The following is a 21,835-nucleotide window of genomic DNA, read 5'->3' on the forward strand; positions in this document are numbered from 1 at the left end:
TTTGTTCGTGTGTGTGGGGGGGGTCTTTATAATTCTATACAATCTTATGCAATCTCATATGATATAATTTGAAATAATATAAATAAGTCAGTTAACTGATCTTATATTACTTTGTTCATGACAAACAGCAGTGATACTTGGAAAGTACAATTGCTATTGAGCTTCAAAATATTAATCATGTTGTCAGCATTCGCTTGAACCGATTTGCTGAAATCAAAGTATAATGCATGAACAATGTCCTTTAAATTGTTTCTGTTTCATCCCAATACAGAAGAAACTAACAACAAACATGCATACATGAACATGCAGTTTTTACATGTACCAGCAGCTAACTCTCTGCAACTCTCACATGGTCGTCCACTGAAGCTAAGCAGGGCTGCGTCCGCTCAGTACCTGGATGGGAGACCACAAAGCTAGTTTGCTGCCAGAAGTGGTGTTAGTGAGGCCAGCAGGGGCGCCCAACCTGTGGTCTGTGTGGGTCCTAATGCCTCGTATTGTGACGATGACTCTATACTGCTCAGTGAGCGCCATCTTTCGGATGAGACGTTAAACGGTCTCTGTGGTCATTAAAAATCCTAGGATGTCCTTTGAAAAAGAGTAGGGGTTTCATCCTGGCCCCTAACCATCCCCATATCATAACTGGCTTCATCACTCTGCCTCCTCTCCACCAATCAGCTGATGTGTGGTGTGTGGTCTGGCACAAAATGGCTGCCGTCGCGTCATCCAGGTGGATGCTGCACTCTGGTGGTGGATGAGGAGATTTCCCCTATGTGTAAAGCGCTTTGAGTGCCCAGAAAAAATGCTATTTAAATGTAAACATGAATATGAACAGGAAAAGTGCAATCATTGCATTGTTGAAGGTCTCGTGAAATTAAAATAAAGTTTTTTAGGTGTTAGTTTTTTAGATGACCCGCCACATTCAAGACGCTTCTTACTGACAGAGCTGTGATTAAAAATGGTTTGCTATTGGCTGTTTTTTAAGGGGCGGAGCTACTTTTGTCTCATTGTCTCTTAATTTTTCAGTTGAGATTACTTCAAACATCGAATAAAAAATGCAAATTTCAAAGCACTTTATAGGACCGTTTTAAGACAGAGTAAAACTGAGTGAAAAATACAACTGCAACAAACTATTTCTAAACCTCCAACTAAAGCCAATTAAATAACAGCTGATATCAAATAGTTCATGGATATAAAATAACCACTTAGTTACTTAGTTACTAGTTACTTAGTTACAATGTAAATTTTGGTTGCATATGTGAATCATTTATTCATACTTTAGAAAAAATAACAGTATTATGCAAGCATCAATTAGTGGAGTTTTTTTTTCCTCGCCACTGTCACCACTGGCTTTGTTGGATTGAAAGTTGTGGAGCTGCGCATCGATGGATTTGCTCTTCAGTGTAAACCACACTGAATCGAACTAAACTGAACTTCAGCTCTGAAATCTGGAATTTACTAGAACTTATTTAACACAATCTACATTGTTAAAGCGCTAAAGAAAAAACATGAATTGAATTGAATATCAATATAATTTATGGAACTATTGTGAGAAATCCCCTTTTCTTTCTTTAAATATCTGTCCATAACTGTGCATTTTATGCTGCATTTACACTGCAGATCTTGATGGTCAATTCCGATTTAGTGACTATCCTTACATCATCTTTTAAAAGTGACTCGTATCCAATTGTCTGTATTTACACAGCACACAGCAAAGGCGCAATGACCAGGGAAAAAAGAGCGAGTGCTGACTGACAGCTGATAATAATTAAAGAGCGCCCTTTTCTCCGTTCCTATATCTGTTTGCAGGGTTTCATTTATTGCATCACTTTAGTTTTACTATAGTTTATGACAGAAAAGTTCTCATTTGGCCATCTTCTTTTAATTTAGCCGTTTTTAAACCCGTAGGCATCTTAATGTAATGTTCATGGTGGGATTTATGCACGTGATGCATACAACAGTTTTATATTAGTTTATATTGGTTACATGGTAGATGTTGCGCTGTCTTTCTCTCGCTCTCGTTAACATGCTTAAATACTTGTTCTATATGACAATATAAAAGGTTTTTACTCCTGGTGTTTAAGATTTAAGGTTTGGGACTCTGCTGAAGTCTGTTCTAAAATGAAAGTGTCAGACTTGATGTCATTCGCTATGGTTTTTAATGATGCGCGACTCACATTGAGAGGTGAAAATCCGATCTACCTGCTTACACTGCAGACACGAGAACACAGATCCGATTCATATCAGATAAATATCAACAGATGAACAAGGCCTGAATCTGATTTGAGTTAATCGGAATTCATGTGATTTCCTGCTTACACGCACATGGACCATATGCGATCTTTGCCACATGGGAGAAAAAATTGAGAATTGAGTCAGTTGAACCATGCAGTGTAAATTCAGCCTTCGAGAGTCTTGATGATGCTTGATTTATGACTTTACATTTTTGGACTTGAATGTAAAGAACAGATATTGAGGCACATTAGCTGAAGAATAAATCCATTAGCACCAATCAGTTGCCCATTATCCTCTATTTTCTAGTAATTGGGCCTGTGAAGGGGGTCTTGGAAGCTGACGGTAGTAAATTTCATTGTGTCTGTATAGGATTCATGCTGCAATAACCAGCCTGGTTCCTTCACACAAGGTTCAGGGCAGAAGAATAGGCCTTTCTTCCTCCGATTGTTTTCCATTCTCAATGTTGCCGGCTGTAATGAAGGCCTGAGGTTTGCAGTGCCAATGGGAAGCACATGTCAAGGTAATTCTCTCTATTAGAATCCTCCTTCCTTTCCTCTACTCTGAATCTTTTCTTTAGCCTTTGAGACAATGGGTTTTTACAGCAAGTCATTAGTCAGTTAATAAGTAACTCAACTGGACCTTAAAGAGAGATTTGGTCTCATTGTGTAGGGTCGCACAATGGAAAGTTAGCTTAGTCTGAAGAGGCCGTCTAAGATTACAGTACATAAGAACACTTGAAGAAAAGGATTCCTTTCTCTTTTCAAGAGTCTTTCATTAACATTTGAATGTCTCCGCAAAGTTTTAATGCCTGCATTTAGTTTTTCGCTCTAAGTGGCATGCTTTTTGATGATCATATGCAAACATTTCCCAACAAGATACAAATGGATCTTTTGATATTTTGAGAATGTTTGAAAGTTGTTAGCTAATTAAATTAAAATGACCTGAAATATTAAAACTTCAAGTTACCTGATAAGGAAGACACGTTTATCAGTCAGTTTTCTATCTAACAATATGCAAACTTATTTGCCCTCCTGTGAAATTTAAATTCTTTTTCAAATATTTCCCAAGTGAATCATGGGAAATATCTCCTTTTTTTCATTTTTCATCTGTTTATTTTCTTTGTATTTTCATTTTCATATTCCTTCCTGTGTCTTTTTTTCATTCTGTTTTTTTTAGTCTTTTCTTTTCCTGATATTTTTGTTTTCTTACCTTTTTCTTTCTTTCTTTTTCTTTCTTTCTTTCTTTCTTTCTTTCTTTCTTTCTTTCTTTCTTTCTTTCTTTCTTTCTTTCTTTCTTTCTTTCTTTCTTTCTTCCTTCTGTTTATTTTCATTGTATTCTCCATTTTCCTACCTTTTCATGTGTCTTTCTTTCATCCTTTTCCTTTTTTTTTGTTCTTTTTTTTATTTATTTTTTTCTTCTGGAGAAAGTCTGGTCTAAAATAAAATCAGTTTTTACGTTTTTGTAACAATATTATAGTATTATAAGCCCCATTTAGAAATTATTTTTAGTATTTTTGATTTTCTACAGAATGAACCACCGTTTTTTTTTTTTTTTCAAAAACTTGCCTATTTTTAACCTAGTTACACCTTGAAATTGAACTTTAAGCAGAATTGTAATATATTGCAAAATAACTAGTATGTTATGTGTAAAATATGTGTGAATGACAGTAAATGTGTGTACTGTCATCATGACAAAGACAAAAAAATTATTAGAAATTATTAAAACTATTATCTTTAAAAATAATATTTCTCTCTACATTAAACAGCACTTGGAAAATATTTGAATATATTATTACACAGGCATGCTAAAAATGTATATTTTCTGATACTGATATTTACATCTCCCCTTTACAAAGTGTAGTTTTAGTCTAATGAAAATATTATTGCAGTTTTAAATAACAGCTTAAACTATTTTTTGTTTTGTTTCTGTATTTTTCTTTGGTTTTGATTTTAGTTAAAGTTTTAGTTGTTTTTTATTTATTATTATTATTATTATTATTATTAATAATAATAAACTATTATTATCAAACAAAAATTACTGTAATAAATGCATATAAAGATGCATACATACAATAAAATATTATATGCAAAAATGTATATTCAGTTATTTTCTTTTTTGACTTGGTCAAAACAGCACATGTTTTACGCAGTTGATGCCCTTCCAGCTGCAACCCATCTCTGGGAAACATTTATACTCACTCACTCATACACTATGGACAATTTAGCCTACCCAATTCACCTGTACCACATGTCTTTGGACTGTGGGGGAAACCGGAGCACCCGGAGGAAACCCACGCAAATGCAGAGAGAACATGCAAACCCTACACAGAAACGCCAACTGACCCAGCCGAGGCTCGATCCAGCAACCTTCTTGCTGTGAGGCGACAGTACTACCTACAGTACAGAGCCAATAAATATATATAAATATACAAAAAAACAAAACTCAGAAAAGGCTTCTTATGGTTTTATGCTGTCCCCGTCAGACAGCTCATGCAGCGAAAGTGGCTGTGATTACAGGGAGAGCTCATTACTTTATGATGGTTATCAAAGGGTCATGACACCTCAGTTGAGTAAAGAACAGCTGGTGTCCAATGCTGAAGTCCATCCCAGATCTGTTGAAATGACCCACAGTCCACCTGCCTTCTGGAGATCATCTCAATCACCTCAGGAAGAGCCACAGGCCCGCACCGGTTCCCCCTCAGCCAGTGCAAGCTGCTACCAATCACAGAGAGGACAACTTCATAAACACCAGCATTAGCATATAAAGAGGGAGAAATGGCAGTTAGTTGGACCCCCTGGCACTGTTAAATGGCCGATGAGAGACCACCAGCATCCCAGAGCACAATCAGTGTGAAGAGGAAGAGCAAGTGGTGGGGATTTCAGATGGGTCTCATGTCCTCAGGCAGAGGGAGGACAGTCCTGCTCTGATCTGATAGATTGTGCTTGTGCTGTGAGCTTGGATTTGCTCTCAGCATCTCTGGCCTCTTATGCATTACTTTTTTCCTTTTTATCTTGCCATTTTTTTTCAAAATGTTTTCACAGAGGCAAATCTTTTCCATTTGTTTCTTGCACTTCTTATTTTCATGTTTTTTTTATTTTCTCTTTTTCCTCTATTCTTTTTAATTTTTTACTTAATGTTTCTTATTCTGTTTCTATTCATCCTTCCTTTTTCTGTTGGATTTTCTTAATTATATATTTCTGTCTGTCTTGTATCTTTCTCAACATCCTTCCCCCTTTCCTTCCTTCACTCCCTCCTCCCTCCCTTCCTTCCTTCCTTCCCCCCTTTTCTTCCTTTATTCCTTCCTTCCTTCCCCCCTTTTCTTCCTTCATTCCTTCCTTCCTTCCTTCCCCCCTTTTCTTCCTTCCTTCCTTCCTTCCCTCCCGCTTCCTTTCCCTCTTCCTTCCTTTCTTCCTTCCTTCTTTCCTTCCGTTCTTCCTTCCTTCCTTTCCCCCTTCCTTCCTTCCTTCCTTCCTTCCTTTCCCCCTTCCTTCCTTCCTTCCTTTTTTCTCCTCTTCCTTCCTTCCTTCCTTCTGTTTATTTGATTTTTATTCTACAATTCATTTCATCCCATTTATTTTCCATTTACCCCCTTTTCTGTTTCTTTCCTTTTTCTGATTGTTTTCTTAAATTGTTAACTTTCTTCCTTCCTTCCTTCCTTCCTTTTTTTCTTTTGTTTATTATCTTCTTTCTGTTTATTTTCCGGTTTTCCTGTCTCTCCTTTGATCATATTTCTTTTCTTTTTAGCTTTTCATTGTCCCGTTTTTGTTTTCTTTCCTTCTTCTTTGCTTAATTTTCCCCACCTGTTTTCTTTCTTTCTTTCTTTCTTTCTTTCTTTCTTTAATTTTCTATAGATTTCTTTTTTCTTGTCTTTTTTATAAGTTTTCACTTAGGTAATCATTTTGATTTGTTTTTTTTATTTGTTTCTTTCACTCTTTCCTCTTCCTGATTTTTTTCTAGTCATTTTCTCCTTCCTTTCCTCTCATTTTTTTGTTTTTACTTCCTTCATGTTTTTTTCTCTTTCTTTTCTTCTTTTATTTCTATTCATCCTTATTTTTTCTCTTGGTTTTTTTGTCATTCTATCTTTTTTGTGTCTTCCTTTTATATTTCTCAACATCCTTCCTTCTGTTTATTCATTTCTTTTTATTCTCCATTTCTCCTTTTCCTGTATCCTATATTCCTTTCATCCTGTTTCTCTTTCCTTACTTTTCCTGATTTCTTTACCTTTCCTGATTCTTTCTTTCTTTCTTTCTTTCTTTCTTTCTTTCTTTCTTTCTTTCTTTCTTTCTTTCTTTCTTTCTTTCTTTCTTTCTTTCTTTCTTTCCAGCCACGTGGATACTTAGAATTAATCGCATATTTGTGAGCGTGCGTGTGTGTAAATAAATAGATGGATGCCTGGCTGTATATTGATTATAGATTAATTACAGTGTTGTGCATATATAGCACAAAATCTACAATTCATCCAGTTCTATATAAGTGACTTGCAGATGCCAAATAAAGGTCACTAACCATGTAACTGATGACCTGTCAATAGACCAATCCTGTTACATCATCAGTTTAAACTCAATGAGATGTTTGCAGTCAATGAGATGTTGCCAGATTGACAGTGAGTTAATATGAATACAGTCAATAGTATAGGTTACACATTAACCGGGTGACTCTTCCAGTGATCCTGGATAAAATGAGAAAACAAATGAAGCTTCAGGTGCTTAATCAAACACGTTTAACCAGGTGTTGTAGCCAGTTAATTTATTATTGTTGTTGTTGTTGTTGTTATTAATATTATTTGATATATGCTTATTTATATTTATATAAGACACCGAGTTTGTATACCCCTTGCTATGTATTAAAAGTAAAGTAGAAGTTGGGTTTAGGTTTTGGAAAGGATTAGGGATGTAGATTAAGATCATTCTTTTATAACTACTAACAGGGTTCCCATGCTTTCATGAACAGCAGATTCAGGGAATTTAAAGAATATTTTATTTACATTTCAAACTACAGCTGATCAAATCATTATAAAACTGATAAGTGACATTCTAACTTGATCTCTCTCTTTTGTGTGTTGCAGTGCAGTATTTATATAGTAATCTGGTAGTGTTTGCTTTGGCTTTTTCTGGGTTAATTATTGTGATCTCCCAATTGCAATAGAGAAATACTGGAAAATCTTTGTATATCTGTACTCTGTAGTTGTACGCACTCCAGCTAATACATTGCAGATTCTTTAACACTAAAGGGTTTGGTTTAGGTCACAACTATTAACAAACCCTTAACTAACATTACTAGCTTAATAAACTACTAACTTGCTTGTATTAAAAGTAAAGTAGAAGTTGGATTTAGGTTTTTGGTAGGATAAGGAATGTGAAATAAGATAATACTTTTATATACTAACAGGGTTCCTAAGCTTTCATGAACAGCAGATTCAGGGAATTTAAAGGATATTTTAAAGCACCAACAATTTTTAATTAAGCACCTTTGTAATTAGTACCCTCAGCACATGCAGCACCAAGTCCTTACTGTACTTAAAGGTGCTGTATGTAATACATAGCAAGTTAGTTTATTAGGGTAGTAGTGTTAGTTTAGGGTTAGTTAACACCATGAGTTGTGACCTAAACCAAACCATTCAGTGTAACCGAATTTGCAATGTATTGGCTGGAGTGCGTACAACTTACAATTATTTTCATCAAACCATGTGAGCTCTTCTTGCTGGCCTTGAGTTTACAGTCCCACTTATTTCTCCATGGTTCGTGACCCTGATAATATCAGTCATCAGCTCCTCACAGCACTTAGTGACTCGTCTGAAAACTTGTAGTGTGATTTAAACCCCAGGTCGCAATGCTAGAGATATTCATTCAGCACGTCTCCAGCGACTCATCCCGTTCTCTGAAGAGCGATAGTGTTCCTCGTCACGTCCAATTCCTCTTCCTCCTGTGGTTCATCAGTGTTTCTCTGTTGCTGCAAACAGATGCTGCTCTCTGATGGAGAACCACACTGATGGGCCACCGACTGCGCCTGCTAAGTCATTGCACTGACAGATGGGATGTGTGTGTGTGTGTGTGTATATGTGTGTTTGTGTGTGTGTGTGTGTGTGTGCTTTTAAGTATTTATTTGCTCATCGTAATAATTCAGCAGCAATTTGTAAGTCTTTTAAAAAAGTTCCTGGGTAGCAATACAGTGTGTTATATTGTATTTAATGTAACCTATTTCATATTTTAAGTCATAAAAGGTGAAATTATATAGGTACATGTTTAAACATAATGCTTACACTGCAAAAAATATAAATATTTAAAAATAGGCACTATCCTTATAAGGAAACTACATAGTTGCAATCTACAGCAACTACATTCTCGATTACAAAAGCCTCAAAAGTATATTATGTTGTCCAACAGCAGCAATATTTATCAAACTGTAGAGTGTCCTCAGCTTGTTGCTGTATGTAGGTGGAGTAATACACAAGGGTAAAAGCTAAAGAGGCTGGACGAGTGCTGTTACTGGCAAAATATTGCACGGCTATCAGCCAATCAGATTCAAGAACCAGACAGAACTGTTTATTAAAGCATGATGCACTCATTAGCAATCTTGCTAGCTTCTGTGTCAGCCTGTCTGCTCGTACTGGCTCCGCCCCCGTTGCCCCAGCAACCCTGGACCCCTGACACAAAAAAGCCAATCGCCAAACACTTCTCCAGGCACTAGCTCGCAAAATGGCTAGTAACGTTAATGTAATCCCAGACATCCCAAGTCTCTCGGAAGCTTCGGGAGACAGCTGGATGCTCACAAACGAATGATAATCTTCTGGAAATCGCGCATCTTCCCCGGTCCTTAAATACGTCGTACACCCCTCTCCACCGCTTCCCTCCCAGCTCTTCAGGTACGTTGGGCACAACTCACCCCCGCTGCTCAGGTACATCGCACGCACACGCCTCCACCGCTCTTCAGATACGTCGCGCTATGGTCGCGCACCATCACCGCTACCAAGAGAGTGGTGGAAAAAAAACATCTGAGAGATCTTAATCGGTAGTGAAAATGTCGGGTTTAAAGAAAATGTTAAATTTAATAGAGCCCCGTTACATTATTCCTTCATAAGCCCATTTCAGTCAGATAATTCCTGCTTTCAGATCCACTGTTACATTCCTGTACATTCCTGTTGCGTTATGAATATTATTATTTTTTCTTCTTGCTAGTCTCTCTCTCTCTCCCTCTCTCTCCCTCTCCCTCTCTCTCCACACTTGCTTGCTCTCTGCCTCTCTCCAATAAAATGGCAGGTGACAATGAGTCAAATCAAGCAGATCTGTGCTGTCTGAGGAAAAGGTGGACACTCATCTTTCTGAAAATTTCTGAAAATAAAAAAATACTTAAAAATTGATTGAAACTGAGTTCCATATAAAAAGTAAATTGTTCTTTTTTTGTTTACTGCTACAATATTTATATATATATATATATATATATATATATATATATATATATATATATATATATATATATATATATATATATATATATATATATTTTATGAGCAGCTTTTTGGTTTTGAGTGTAAAGAAGGATTTGTTTTATTTGCTGCTAAGCAGAAACCCCGGGAGTATAGCTCTATCACTGTTTAAAGTAAAAAAAAAAAAAAAAAAAACAGGTCAAACTTTTATGATGTTAGTTTTAATACAATAAAAAGTTCCATCAGAGAAATCCTCTGGCTTTTTTTGCTGTATCGAAACGTACCGAACTGTGACACCACTGTGTCGAATCGAACCGTAATTTTTGTGAACCGTTTCATCCCTAAATATATATATATATATATATATATATATATATATATATATATATATATATATATATATATATATGACTAAAAACAAGTCAGAAACTCCAAGACAAACTTTTTTTTTTTTTTTTGCAGTGATTAAAATAGTTCTGGGACTAAATAACTGATTATAAATGGTATGTTTACCTTGCAATACACTGTAAAAAGTGGAAAGCATTTTCAGTCCTTCGAGCCTATTAACCCCCTGCTTAATTTCATAACTTCACAATAGGTTGTTGTCTAGTCATTAAATTTACATTACAAGCCCCCTTTTTATGAGAATCATTTAGTCTTGCCTTTTTGTATATGCAAATAATTGTTTTTAAATTGCAAAGCACATTTGCCTTTGATTATGTGACACTAAATATAAAAACGAAGAGCGTTTGCACCAATTTCCATCTCTTTATCCCCCTTGCTGGATGTAACAGATTAGGTAATTTGATGGTTAGTTGTAGTGCGTCATCTGACCATTAAATTTACATTACAAACACATTCTGTGTGAGCATAATTTAGTTCTTCGGGTTTTTGTTTGTTTTGTGTGTGTGTGTGTGTGTGTGTGTGTGTGTGTGTGTGTGTGTGTGTGTGTGTGTGTGTGTGTGTGTGTGTGTGTGTGTGTGTGTGTGTGTGTGTGTGTACTAGTGTCCACGTAACACATTTGTTGTGCAACATAAAGCATTGAATGTGAAAATAAAAAAAAAAAACACTTGGAGCAATTAATTTTTTAACTTAGCCAAAATAACAGCTAGTTTTATGCTACTTTTTATGTTTCGATTTCTGGGCGACACAGTGGTTCAGTGATTAGCAATGTCGCCTCACAGCAAGAAGGTCGTTGGTTCAAGTCCTGGCTGGGCCAGTTGGCATTTCTGTGCGGAGTTTGCATGTTCACCCCATGTTGATTTCCTCCGGATGCTCCTGTTTCCCCCACAGTCTAAAGACAAGAGCTATAGGTGAATTGAATAAACTAAATTGGCCGTAGAGTATGTGTGTTAATGAGTGTGTATGAATGTTTCCCAGTACTGGGTTGCAGCTGGAAAGGCATCCGCCACGTAAAACATATGCTGTATAAGTTGGCGGTTCATTCAGCTGTGGCGACCCCTGATAAACAAAGGGACAACTGTAAGCCGAAGGAAAATTAACGAATAAATGAATAATTTGGTCTCATTTATAGGAGCCGCAAGAACTGTGAAAACAAACTTTTACTTTTTTCTGAAACTTGGAACATAATTTCTGTCATCATGGCAAAATATATCATTTATTAGAAATGAGTTATTAAAACTATTATATTTAGAAATGTGTTGAAAAAAAATGTATCTGTTAAACAAAAATTGGAAAAATTTTACAGGGAGTTAATAATTCAGGAGGGCTAATGATTCTGACTTCAACTGTCTTTAATTTTAATGTAAGTTGTAATGTGTCTAGTCATTACATTTAAATTCATATTAATTAAAAGTCTTTTCTGGAGACTAGCATCAGCAGGATCGCATTTATGCTTTCTTCCAAATAGCATGAGAGTTAAGATCCTGATAAGTGCACCTGAGGCCGCCCCGGGGCCGATCTGTTGTTCATTATCTCTTCCCGATGTCTTCTATCCTCCTCCTATCACAGCTGCTCAGCCAAACATCCTTGTCGTTTGATTAACGCCTCTCTCTCTTTTTCATCCCTCACTCCGGAGTTAAACATTTCCCTCTGCTGTTATGCGGTTGTTTATTTCCTGTAGTGATCGACCTCATCCTGTGCACAGATTTCGGACCCCAGGGCCGCTTCTGCAGCTCTTTTAAGTGTCCTTGTCTCAGTAGGGCACCTGGATTTCTCTGCCCTTTAAATGTAGGCGTACATTTTGTCTGTAGGATGTTTTTTTAGTCTTTCATGTGCCATTGACCATCACACAATCAAAGGGTGTGTAGAAACTGTCTCCGAATCAGATTTTCCCTAAAGGGCAAACACATCTTTCAAGTTTTACTTAGATGTGTCAAAATCTATCTCTTGCTTTTGTTCATTTTCTTTTTTTTTTCTAATGTTTCACTTTGAAAAAGTTAAGTAACTGATTTGGCTAAATACATATTAAGATAACAATTTATATTCTATTTTGCTTGATTTTGTTCGATATTGTTGTAACTACCTAAAAATACCAACACAACCTCATGGCAGTTCATAATAATTTTTTATTTAGGGGCTAAGTCATATGAATTCGTATGATCAGTTTAGTACAGTGATGCCCAAACTAGGGCACATGGTTTGGCCAGCCATTCCAGAAGGAGAATTATGGGGATGGTTTGATGTTTTATTGTTAAAAGCTAACTAAAATTAAGTGTTTCAATTAAATGGCTTAAATTAATCTGATTTTGTTTAAATACACATACTGTCGCCCAGCAATGCAGAGAGTTTGTTGAGCAAATCAAGTCAAAGGCAGATTCTGCTTGACTAATGTGTTCAGGATTGAACTCCACTGTTATAAATGTGATTGTTTATGTTTTTATTGCATTAAGTTATAATTTAGTTATACTGCATTAGTTATACTGCATTAGGTTATGTCATTTAAAGTAATGTTTCTGTTTATTTTAAAATATAATTAAGTAAATTAGGAAATTACCCATGGCAACTTTAATGTAATATAGTTTTGTATGTTTACCTTTGCCCCACGACTCTCAATATTTGGTTTTTGGCCCTTTATATGAAAAAGTTTGGGCACCCCTGGTTTAGTATGATTTGCTCATTGGTTTAGAGATGGGGTTTGGTGCCACTCCTCCTTTTTAAAATTGTACATTTTCGTATGACTGAACTTGTACAAGTTCGTACGAATTAGCCGCTATATTGACGAAACATAAAAAAGGTATGTTTCTTTGTGAGATCAGGCTGAAAATGACACATCTGGCATGCTCCAAATAATTATGAAAATCTTAGAAATTAAAAGAAATAACTTTAATTTTAGTTTAGATTTGTGATCCATTTTTTTTGTAACTTTTCTCTATTTTAAAGAACATTATTTGATTTACAAGTAAAATTATAAAACAATGCTAAATAAAATTTAGTTTTGTTTAGTTTTTATGCTTTATTTTTGTCACTTAAAACTACACAAATTAGAGATGTGTTGAGTTTTGGTATACAGTTGTCTTTAAAAGCTAATAATCTAAATTTAAACATACAAAATTGTGTCATTGTTGTTTATTTTCACTGTTTTTGGAGTGCCACTCATTGTAAGTTTTGTCATTGTAAAAATAAATATATATTTATATTATTTTGATATTATTTATATATTAGTTTATTGTATAAATTTTCTTTTATATTTTTATATATAGCAGGACAAGTTGTAAACATTAGAAATTGAAAGAAATAACTTTCAAATAACTTTTAAATTTTTTTCATTACTTTTTGTTAATTCAGTTCATTTGAAACTTTTCTTATTAATTTAAAGGACAAAGTTTTTTATTAGATTGAATTATAAAACTTTTTTTTTTTTTTTTGGATGTTTTATTTTTGTCACTTACTTAAAACTACCCAAATTAAATGGGTGTTGAGTTTTGGTATACAGTCAAAAGCTAATAATCAAAATTTCAACATACAAAATTTAACATGCTGGATCCGTTACCCTGATCTGTTCCAGGACGTCACAATTCACAAATTAAGCACTGGTAATATTGTGATCTCCCAACTGCAACAGAGAAATACTGGGAGATATCTCTGTAGATTGATAGTATTTCATGCAGTTATTTTCTTTAAAATAACTGCATGAAATACAGTCTTAAATGTCTTAAATCTTAAAATGTCAACAAAATCACCTGTTTTGTCATCACTTAAAACATTATGCTAGAGAATCATTCAAACACTATCTCTAAAATGATGTTGGTGAATTAGTAATGGCTTCTGCTGTTTTTACGTCAGCTGCAGATGTGAATGAATGACAGAAGAAAGTAGTTCCTCGTTCAAAAGTTTTTTTAGACTCCGTATTTAATTTTATTTTTATAAACACGATTATGCCATCGAACTGCACGTGTAGAAGTTCAATGTGGCTGTACGTGCCAATGCACGGCTCCCACTAGTGCCAATATACAGCCACATCGCACTGCTATTTGGGTGATATTGCTCATATTCTTATATATAAATATGAGCAATTTATTCATTCATTCCTTAATTTTTTTTTTTTCAGCTCAGTCTCTTTATTAATCAGGGGTTGCCACAGCGGAATAAAGCCCCAGCTTATCCAGCACATGTTTTATAGTCCTCTATATTTTTGTGTGCAACAGGACTAATTGTGCTTTCAAAGCATTTGAAGCACATCTGTGCACAAGAAAAGTGCAGGATTTAAAAAAATAAAAAAAAATTTTGGATTCATAAGTAATGTAAATAAATCCACTGCTTGTTTATAAACACTCTCTGCTCTTCTTCCATGTCTTCATGTTGCATTTCTTTCCCTTTTTTTTGTCCTCTATCCTATCCTATCCTTTCTTCTTTTTTTTTGCTCTGTACTTCAGATTTAGAGGGCAAGTGGAGATCTGCACAGATGGCTCAGCACTTGTTGGACTGACCTCAGATGCTGTCCAGATGCAGGTCAGTGCTCGGGTTCAGGGGTCTGTCTCTGTGAGTTATAGCCCACTGTTATGAACTGAAACAGAAAGGCCCGACACAAGACTCCATATAACACACCAGGCCCGGCGCCAGGAAGTCAAAACTGAGGGGGCACTTTAAATCCATAGGGGGGCACTAGACCTGGTGACTGATTTTGGTCTCTTGTTTCTTTCATTTAGGCTATTTATTCGCATTTATTATTACTTTGCATTACTGCCTAAGTTACTGACCTAAGGCAGTAATATAGGCTACGTTTTAATAGTAATAACAATACGCAGTTTCGCTATTACGAATTTTATTAACGATGGTAATGCATACCGCTTATTAATGCAGACTGATGGTGGCTTCAGTGCCAAACGAGTGCTTTAAATCATATGTTATTCTCCTTATTTCCGTTTTATTTCAAATAACAGCCCTATGAATGTTTAAAGTTTTAGGTAAAGACGTCAAATTATGCCCACACATGCAAGCTGACCCACGATCAGACAATTCATTTAACCGGTAAATAAATATAGTGAAATCAGCTTAACCGAGTCATCACGCTTCACAACCAACATCAGTGTTGGGGAAAAGCTAAATGTGACAATCTAATGTCATTCAAAACAATTACTTAGTTACATTTTAAGGCATTAGTGTAGCCAGAAAAATACCTAAAAAAGATACAAAAATTCACAGTTATTACCGTGAAAATTGGTTAAATTTTTATATGCTGTATAACTTTTTTTTTCATCATTTTAAATGTAAAAACAAAGATTTGTCTAAGGCTATTATAAATGTGCTTTTTTCGTGATATAGTAAACCATCATAAACCATATGTACCATAGTTTCTAGGCCTACCCGTCATTTTATTTATTAATTATTTTATTTATTAGGCCTTTTTTAATAGCTTGTTTTCAGGTTATTTTCATTTTAGGGCCATGAGCTAATTCAAAACAAACTCGATGTGTTGTATTTTAGCTCTCAAAACAGATCTACAATATATTTTATGTTGTTTAATTTTGCATGAGCAAATAGCAGTATAGCCTAAGTTACATACTTTTAAAAGATTATCATTCTGCCTACCTGCAGCGCACGAGATTTCTCGGTTGATCCGCGGTAAATCCACTTAAGCACTATACCTATTCCATTTATAACACTGCAAACTTGACTTCGCAGGCCGATCATCTTTAAACGCAAAATGCATTTATTATGTGTTATACCTTGACTGCAGTTGCATAATGGGATGTTTCTCTACGCAACTGTAAAAGTGCACTTTTCAGCAAAATGAAAGCAAACATTCAAAGGGTTCTGCGTTTTGTCAATTTTAGCTTAATTGTAATAATATTAATAATAATATTAATAAATAAATTAAAATATTATATTATTTATAGTGTAGCCTACTGTGGGACTGTGCAGTAAACTATTTATTTTTATTAAAACATTTTTATTAGGCTACATCTTCCCGAATAACTAATAAATGACTGGCAGTTGCGTCTCTGCTAAAATTAATTTAACAGCAAATTTCTTATGTGTTTTTTCCTTTTAGAGCTCAAGAGAGTTGTGTTTAAATAATTAGTTAACCAAAACATGTAATGAATTAAGCTGCTCCTATCATGTCACCCATTTTCTCCCTTGTGAGTTGAGTGCGCCTCCATCGCCGTGTGCGCGTTTTAAAGGCTATTTACGGGCGCACCAGACCTGACGCGGGGACCGGATCTCTGGACTATAGGACTAGCTTTAACCTCACCATTTTCATAATTTAATTGCTATGTCATATATTTTAAAATATTTAAATGTGTGTTCTGAAGGTTGGAAGGACGGGAGTGTTAATAATTAATGACAGAAAGAATTTTCAGTTTGAGTGAACAATCCTTTATAAAAACTGGGGGGGCACAAACTCTGTCTGAGGGGGCAATGCCACCCTTTGCCCCCCCGTAGCGCCGGGCCTGTAACACACTCTATATATGCATGAGGATTGAATTACAAGTTCCTTTCCTTGTCCGGACCAATGAAGGACATATAGTGACCACAACTGGGGATTAAAGACTGAAGGAAAACAGCAGGGCACAAGTTGCCAATATCCTGGAGCTTGGAGTAACATAATTAAGCTCTAATGTTGTTTACCAGACACATAATGGCTATTTGATGTCTTAGCCTCTTAACAAAAAAGGAAATGTTTTCTTGATAGTAGAATAATCAATATTATCTTGATGGAATTGGAAACTGTCATGAATTGTAATCAGCAATTAAGCTTTAGGTATTGAATAGAGAGGCAATTTTTATCCAAATTGTCTTAAGGTAAATTTAGGAATTGTATCAGTGGGAGTTTAATGGGGATTGAATCTTGAGCTTAATCGAATATTCTAGCCTGAAAACAAGTAAAGCACAATGGATAATGAACGGTAAAGCTCTTTCATCCCTTTTGTTCTTCAGTTAATAAAATTAAATCTTAAAAAGATTTTTCACAGTGCAGAAAGAGTTAGTGAAACAGTGTGTAAATAATCAGTAAGTTCTTTTAATACAGTATTCTGATGGTAGGGAATTGGTTTGAATAAATGTCTGACTTAACTTTTTGTGTATATTAGATTCTTATATTTGTTGTCACTCATTTATTTACTTACTTTTTGATTATTCACTCACTCATCAATTATTCCCTCACTTATTGATTGTTCACTCACTCTCTCACATTCTGATTCTTCCACTCTCAGTCATTGATTCATTCAAACACTCACTTGTTTACTTATGTATTTACTTATTGATTTTTTTACTCACATTGATTTCTTCGCTTTCACTCATTGATTCATTCATTCCCTCACTCATTGATTATTCACTCATTTACTCATTGATTATTTTACTTTCACTCATTGATTCATCCATTCACTCACTCATTGATTATTCACTCATTTACTCATTGATTCTTTAACTCTCACTCATTGATTCATTCATTCACTCAATTGTTTGCTCATGTATTTACTCACAGTTTTTTTTATTCCTTCCCTTTCACTTATTGATTCATTCATTCACTCACTCACTCAATGATTTCTTCACTCATTGACTATTCATTCACTTATTGATTCTTTCACTCACTTGTTTATTCATTTATTCACTCACTCACTGATTTTTCACTCATTCTCACTTTTTCACTCATTCCTTCACTTTCACCCATGAATTCATTCATTCACTCATTCATTGATTATTTACTTACTCGTTGATTTTTTTAATTCACTCTTTGATTTATTCATTCACTTACGTGTTTTACTTATTTGTTCACTCACATTTCTTTCTGTATAGATCACTCACTCACTCACTCACTCATTGATTATTCACTCATTCTCACTTTTTCACTCATTCCTTCACTTTCACCCATGAATTCATTCATTCACTCATTCATTGATTATTTACTTACTCATTGATTTTTAATTCACTCTTTGATTTATTCCTTCACTCACTTGTTTTACTTATTTGTTCACTCACATTTCTTTCCGTATAGATCACTCACTCACTCACTCACTCACTCACTCACTCACTCACTCACGCACTCACTCACTCACTCACTCACGCACTCACTCACTCACTCACTCACTCATTGATTATTCACTCATTCTCACTTTTTCACTCATTCCTTCACTTTCACCCATGAATTCATTCATTCACTCATTCATTGATTATTTACTTACTCATTGATTTTTAATTCACTGTTTGATTTATTCATTCACTCACTTGTTTTACTTATTTGTTCACTCACATTTCTTTCCGTATAGATCACTCACTCACTCACTCACTCACTCACTCACTCACTCACTCACTCACTCATTGATTATTCACTCACTTACTCAGTCATTGATTATTCACACACTTTCACATATTGACTCTTTCACTATAAATTATTTTACCCAATCACTCACTCATTTATTCACTCACTCATTGTTTCACTCACTAACTTACATTGATTCCTACACTTTTGCTTATTGATTCCTTTATTCCCTCATTCATTTTCTCACTCAGTATTTGATTAATTCATTCATTCATTTTCTTGTCGGCTTAGTCCCTTTATTAATCCGGGGTTGCCACAGCGGAATGAACCGCCAACTTATCCAGCATGTTTTTTACGCAGCGGATGCCCTTCTAGCTGCAACCTATCTCTGGGAAACATCCATACACACAAACACTCACACTACGGACAATTTAGCCTACCCAATTCACCTGTGATGCATGTCTTTGGACAGTGGGGGAAACCGGAGGAAACCCACGCGAACGCAGGTAGAACATGCAAACTCCAAACAGAAACGCCAACTGAGCTGAGGCTTGAACCAGCGACCCAGCAACCTTCTTGCTGTGAGGCGACAGCACCACCTACTGCGCCACTGCTTCGCCCATTTGATTCACTCATTCATTGATTTTTTTTCATTCACCCATTGATTGATTGATTCATTCATTCATTCCTTCACATACTCGTTATTTCACTTTCACATTGATTCCCTCATTAATCGAATTACTCACTCGCTCACTTGATTATTCGTTTGTTTGTTCATCTGTTCATTTATCCATTTGTTCGTCCGTTCGTTTGTTCATTTGTTCGTTTGTTTGTTCCATAGAAAATTATTTTTACTTTGCACAAATTGGTAGTTATTTTTGCACTCTACCATATATCTGTTCAACTAAAACAGTACTTTGATGCTAATACACTGTCTCCTTTTATGTTTTTGTAAAACAAAAAATTGGGTCCCACTTTATATTAAGTGGCCTTAACTAATATGTACTTACACAGGAATTAATAGTTTGTTACAATGTACTTATTGTGTAAATACATGTATTTACTGTGTACTTATGCTTTATTAAATACATGTATGTAATTACATCTGTAATTAACTTTTGTAATTACATTTGTAAATACACTGTTGACCATCCCTTACACCTTAACCCACCCTTAAACCTACCCATACCACCAAACTCGTCCATAACCCAACCTTTATTCCAACTCAAAAGCACCACAAGTGTTCTTAAATACATTATAAACACAGTAAGTGCATTGTATTTATTTTTTGAAGTAATAACATAGTAGTTAAGGCCACTTAATATAAAGTGGGACCAAAAATTGTAACCTATTTTATTTTTGTGTTATTTGATGTATTTATGTATCTTATTTTAGAGATTAGATGGGTAGAAATTACTTTAGCCTTTTGTTTGAATCAATTATATGCCGTAATTGCTGTTGTTTGAGCTTTCTTGAAACATTCCTTCAGCAATTTTTTTTACACAACCACTAAAAAGCTGTTTATGCTTTAGGCAAACAAGCATTTTGTTACATATTTTTAAAAGGACATCTTTATGGTCAGAAATAAACAAACTACTGCTTATGGTCAGCCAGTGGGTCTGCATGTCCTCTCAGGCCGGCCGGCAGCATGGGTCCTCCTGCTCATGTTGTTCCTCTATAATTTGAGGGCCAGGTTTGAATGGTCCCTGAGAGGCGTTCAGCCTGCACTAACAGAAATAAAAGCTATTTAATGGCTGACTGTATCGTTTACCCTCATGAACCTGACACAACCTCCTTCATTCTTGTAGCAAGTGTAGTAAAACCCAATGAAGCAGGGAAATATGTTTACCATATGGCCTTTGATTGTCTGAGAAAAAAACTGAACTAGGGTCAGAGGGTGGAAAAAGGACACCCAGAATTCTCAAAGTTCCACCCTGAAGTGTGAGAATAGTGACAGTGTGAACATTATCCAGACGTTTAAGTGAAAAGTGTGTGTTTGTGTGTGCGGATGTTGGCTCACGCAATGACCTTTACCTTTTAAGATGGCATTACAGTTATAACTGTTTAAAGAAACAAACCTGACCCTTTATATTATTTTCTTCTGTGTAATTAATGTAAAAGCCAGAGTATCATTTGTTTAATTTAATAATTTAATATTCAAATACTGTTAATATAACTTTATTAAATTAACTGCAACACATAATGCAGTAATACTGATAATTGTATATTGTATTCAATGTATTTATTATTATTATTATTATTATTATTATTATTATTATTATTATTATTATTATTATTATTATTATTATTATCATTAAGTTTGCCTTTATTATTTTTTACTACTATAGGTATTATTACAATTATTATTATTATTATTTTATATTATTTTTTTGCTTCTACTACTACTACTATTATTATTATTATTACTTTTATTATTATTATTGTTATTATTATTCATTTATTTATTTTTTGCTTTTACTATTATTATTTTTTTATCCCAAAATTATATTTATTTTACAACACAATACAGCAATACTGAGCATTTTATATTATTTTAATGTATTTTCATTATTATCATTATTAATATAAATACAGTAATAATAAATTATTAATATAAATTTTGTTATTATTATTATTAATAATAATAACAGTAGTAGTTGTTGTAGTAGTAGTCTTGTTGTTACAATAAAATAATTGTAATACATTTTTTATTAAATTGTCATTATAAATATGAATTTATGTTGTGTGTTGTATTTACTTTTTTCTTTTTTTTCTTTTTTTTTTTTTGAATGGGTAATCAGATAAATTTAAAATATGTTTGCTGCCATTCGTGAGCTGTTTCCCCCCTCAGTGCTGGCAGTATCAGTGTGGCTATGATGGATATGATAAATAGGAGGAATTGTGGTCCGATTACTGCATTAATCTCTGCTGCTGCGATTGCTCTCTGCGGCTTGTAGATTAATGGTGATTGGCTTTTCCAGGGCCATCTAAGAGCTCAAACTGAGGTCTTATAATTAGGTTTACTAATCATGCTTACATTAACCCTGACCTTTCACCTCCTCCTTTTTTCTTCCTCTTTTTTCTCTCCTACATCATCTTCCCACTGAGTGTGGACCTGCAATTTTTCTTATCTGGGTCTTTAGTGCTGTTTTTCAAATGAAAATGATCTTAATTATTGGTGAATATGGGCATTTAATGCTGTGAATAAATCAGAGCGATATCTTTTAGGAGGCCTGTGGATATGGAAGTCATTTCTAATTATTTTTGCCGGATTGTAGACTATAAATAATAAATTGCAGTGCAGAACAATGGAGTTCAGGTGTAATTCACTGAGCTGATCAGCTGAGGGCAGTGAATATCTAAAAAAAATTGTGATCTCAGTGGGTATCTTTGTTGGGTTTTTTCTTTTAAAATGTATAAAATATTTTAAACAAAAGGATTTGTCACATTTGAGGTGATATTTTGACTTTCACAGAATTTTTTTTATTGCTAATCTGTTTGTCTTGTACTCCATTGGA

At 34.6% G+C, this 21,835-nt stretch overlaps 1 long non-coding RNA gene across 9 annotated transcripts in view; it reads left to right on the forward strand.

The window, feature by feature from the left end:
• The window catches only part of LOC108191741 (uncharacterized), a 218,731-nt gene that overhangs the window by 58,849 nt on the left and 138,047 nt on the right, over positions 1-21,835 (forward strand). For 7 of the 9 annotated variants that reach the window (XR_012388139.1, XR_012388138.1, XR_012388133.1 and 4 more), the window contains one exon: positions 14,491-14,566. The exons of 1 other annotated variant lie outside the window; for it this stretch is intronic. This is a non-coding gene — a long non-coding RNA (uncharacterized lncRNA). Of the gene's footprint in view, positions 1-2,601; positions 2,753-14,490; positions 14,567-21,835 lie in introns of all 9 variants that reach the window. One more of the 9 variants, XR_012388137.1, reaches the window with a different exon arrangement.

The sequence above is a fragment of the Danio rerio genome, chromosome 12 (genome assembly GCF_049306965.1).
Source record: "Danio rerio strain Tuebingen ecotype United States chromosome 12, GRCz12tu, whole genome shotgun sequence".
Taxonomy (NCBI): domain Eukaryota; kingdom Metazoa; phylum Chordata; class Actinopteri; order Cypriniformes; family Danionidae; genus Danio; species Danio rerio.